Raw genomic sequence first — 4,119 nt, 5'->3', positions numbered from 1 at the left:
GGGGTGCAGGGGGCGCAGGAGCCGCGGTGCAGGGGGTGCAGGAGCCGCGGTGCAGGGGGTGCAGGGGGTGCAGGGGGCGCAGGGGCCGCAGGAGCCACGGTGCAGGGGGTGTCTGGCCTGAGTATGTGGAGCCTCCACGTTCTTCTCAGCAGCACCTAAATGAATGGTCAGATCCCTGTGGGGAAACTTGGTGGTTCCCAAAATACAACTGCTGAGAGCTTTTTAATCGGTGCATTATTGCAGCTGGTGCTGCAAACACAACTGCAGATGGGCTACTGAGGAGAATACGCTTTTCCCAATTAGTATTTTTGGCCTTTAAAAAGGCAAAAACTAGAGATCTAGGCAGTGTAAAAGCAGTAATTTAACTTTAAAACTTGTTGGTTTAAACCTGGGCTGCTATGTACTATTTATATTGACTTTTTTTTCCTTAGCTTCTGAAAGAAAGTTGCATACAAGGAATGTGATAAATGCAGGATGCGTATAGCTCTGTCGAACATGCTGGGGAAATGCACTGGAAAACAGCAATTCCTCAGGCTGGCTGTAGTCACTGCTGCAGGTAACAAAAGAGAGAAAGTTTTCAGCCGAGTGCGGGGTCGTTGTTTTAACGTGCAAATAGTCCTTTAAGGGGTAAAATCCATTTCCACTTCACTGGTGCAGGATGGATCTGTATGGTGCATTGTGGAAAAGGCCCAAAGGATTTCTCTCATGATGTTTACTGCCAGCCTCTACCTAGTTAGGTGCTGTAAATCCAGTCGCACCCAAAAAAAAAAATCATTCAACTCCTGAGGTTTGAATGTCAGTTCTGATGCTGATGTCAGCCGTGGGACTGTAGTGCTCCAGGCAGCCTGGCGCGCTGTGGGAGCAGCCAGACACCTCGCTCAGCCCCGTCCAGGGGCTGTTTACTCTGCGTTAGCGTCAGATCTACCCTGCAGAATAAAGCAGAAAAGTGGTTTTCAGCTCAGGGTCAGAAACAGCTCTTGGTGGATCTCATACTGCCAGTGGAGCCGGAGGTGTAGAAGCACCTGTATTTAGAGAATAATGACTTTGCTCCCTTAACGTAACGTATCCAAGGAGGTGGATGTGACTGCCAAGGTCATTTTGATGAGACTATGGAAGCAGGAATTGAGAGCACCAGCCGCCGTCTGTAATTCTACCAAGAGTCCCCAGGTAGTAGTGGATGTGACGTGAGTCAGACTGGCTGGGAGCGGCTCTGCAAGTGTTCAACACAACCCTGGCTTTGTCACCTGGACTTGAGGCGCAGAAATGTGAGAGTTCAGCCCAGGTACAGAGTGTCCTACCTTGCCTTGGCCCCTTCTTTCTTTCTATTTCAGCGTTTTACAAATGGTTTTCACGTCCTTCACGTGAGCGAGGACTTTTTCTGCTATAAGCAACTTTTCCAAGTGAGTGTCGTTGTGTGAAAGAACAAATGTTCTTGCTGGGTTTTACTGTGGCACCTGCTACTCTGTCTCATCCCTGTACTCCTAGATTAATGCTCCAAAATAACCGATCACAACCAACCACCTCCTCACCTCTCCCCATTCTCTCCCATTTACATTCAGGTACACTGTACTCTTTAAAAAAAAAAAAAAAAGATAAAACATCATATTGATGTTTCTATGGGTAGTATTTGTGGTAAGTCCCCTCCTTGGCCCCTGAGTCCTGTCCAAGGAATTAGGACTTCTGCAAGCCTCACTGCACTGCAATTTCGTCTCTTGCTGAATTGGTACAGGATGTTTTTGGAGTAGAATAAGATTGTTTTCCTTTAAACAGGAAGCAATAGTGTATGTTTTTAATAGCTGTACCTAGTGCAGGTAGTGACCTGTCACTGACAAGAGCGGGGAAGCTTCCTCAGAGCAATGAATGTTTCCTTCCTGGAACAAACCCGCAATGTGTTCAGCAGAATCTGGACTAGCGGTAGTTTTTTAGTTGTGTATGCTGGCGTGGACTGAAAGCACAACTTGGTATTGGCTACCAAATCTGATGCATAAAGTCTGTAACATAATATGAATGTAAAGTGTCTGGGGGAAAAAAAAAATTACCTTCCCCAAAGTTGGACACAAAGAGCGACGTGCTCAGGTGCATTCAGGGACGTGCAGTCGCTTCGCCAGCGGAGCAGATTTGCTGTTTGCCTGGCTGGCTCACCCACGAATGTGCTGAATTAGGCTAAGGAGGTGCTGCTGACCTTGTTTATTAAGCCAGAAATAATTAACTCAAAGGGTCACGTTTTCGTTTTGGTGCCTCCTGCGGTACAAATTTTTGAAATTGATCCATGGTACTTGAAAATACCTTCATTTTATTGATATTTTTCCAATTCTGTTGGCTTCTGTCTTGTTACAGAACACTCGCACAAATAAACTTGCCCTGAAATCATGGGTTAAGGCATTTGCTCGCTCACAGAACGGGCTGTCGAACCCCTTGGCAGCACCAGTACCTTGTGCTTGACACTTATTTCCTTCCCTGGTGATTAACATTGAGATTATACCCACCGTCATGCAGTTTTCTTCTTCTTTTTTCCATCTCCCTTTGAGAGAGTCTTTCCTCTTCCTCCTGAGTAGCCCGTTACAATATTACCAGCTTTCAGCTGTTTGTGCCGGCTTTTTTGGGTACTATGGAGGTGGGCAGGTGTCATTTTAAGCTGTTGTGCCACGTATTTTGTTTGTGACTAATCTTAATGTTTGTCAGGTATTGGTCTGTGGTTCTTATTATTCAGGCTGAGCCTGCTTTGCTCGGAGCAGTGGGATCCAACTTCCCGCGTTGCTTTTCTCTCTTTCCTAAAAATCATATTTCTTCATTTTCTAGCTTCAATTTGGAATGTCAACCTTCTGAAATAAACTGTAAGTTTACATTTCAGATGTCAGCCTGTAAGTTGGTTATGCTTTCATGGTGCTTAAAATATTTTTGTCTTCTTTATGAGGTTTTAAGATTTACAGCAGCATTTGTAAAACTTTAGTGCATAATAACCACTGTTTAAAAAAAAAAAAAAAAAAAAGAGTTTTGTTAAGGAGAAAAAAAAACCCTGACCAAAAAAAAAAACAAACCAAAAAGGACAAAGGGATCAGCATCTGGTGTCCTGATGGCACAATGAACCACTGGGGCTGGTGCTTTTGCCAGCCACATATCTAATAGAAAAGCTCACATTCTGTTATCAATTATCTGTTTTTCATCTGAAAGCGACTCCTTTATGTTTGTTGTGAAAATAAAAATTCAGTTTCAGGAGCGGGTAAGCGCAGACCTGTCTGTGTATTAGAATTCAGTGGTTTTTGCCTATTTCCAAGTAAAGCGAGTGGGTTTCACTCGCTGCTGTCACCCTTCAGCAGGAAACCTTGCGCTGAGCAGAACAAGAACTGCAGGAGCCGTTCTGGGGTCAGAAGGCTCCGTTTGGGAACCGATGGATGTTCTATTTACTACCTCTTTGCCTGGGCCAGAGCCCCCTTCGCTGTCAGCGACCATAGTGCGACGCCCTTGTCGTACCCAGGGAGACCGGCGTAGGGAACTCTGCCAAAAACTGCTGAATTGTTGGCATTAGTAACATAAATGTCATTGTATGGATTTGATTTTTTACATTCAGCTGCTTTCTAGATCACCAGCATGGGCTGGTGGTGGTATTTATAAGTATCTTGTGTAAAATCACCACTGTTCTCTTCAGCTGAGGACCTGCTGCTCGGAGCCGTGTTGTTTAATACCAATTTCTCACCCCTTAATTTAATAGGAAGCAAATGTTTTCCCATGAATGTCACCGTCTGCTGACAACATGTGGGATGTTTGGTCAGGTTCAGGAGTTTAATGCTGCTGCCGGCATTGCAACTTTTGATATCAAATGGGTTTTTACAAAAGCTTTGGATACTCATTTTTACTGTCCGCCAAACATTCTGACTTTTCCGATGAATGCTTTGTGTATGTTCTGCTAGCGTTTTCCAAGTGTTTGTATGGTTTCTACAGCTGAATATCCTGAAGGTTCTGCTTTGTTGTTTTGTATTATGGTTTATACTAGAAAGCCTGCACAGTTTATACTGCACTGCAGGCCAGGACTGCATTAAAACCGTTTTGGGCTCATTTATTATACTTGTGAATGGTTATTTCCTATGACTTAGCCCATGTTCAGGCTAAACATTCTCTCTC

This window comes from Caloenas nicobarica, chromosome 12 (assembly GCF_036013445.1).
Source record: "Caloenas nicobarica isolate bCalNic1 chromosome 12, bCalNic1.hap1, whole genome shotgun sequence".
Lineage (NCBI taxonomy): Eukaryota > Metazoa > Chordata > Aves > Columbiformes > Columbidae > Caloenas > Caloenas nicobarica.
Note: the sequence above shows the minus strand (reverse complement) of the source record.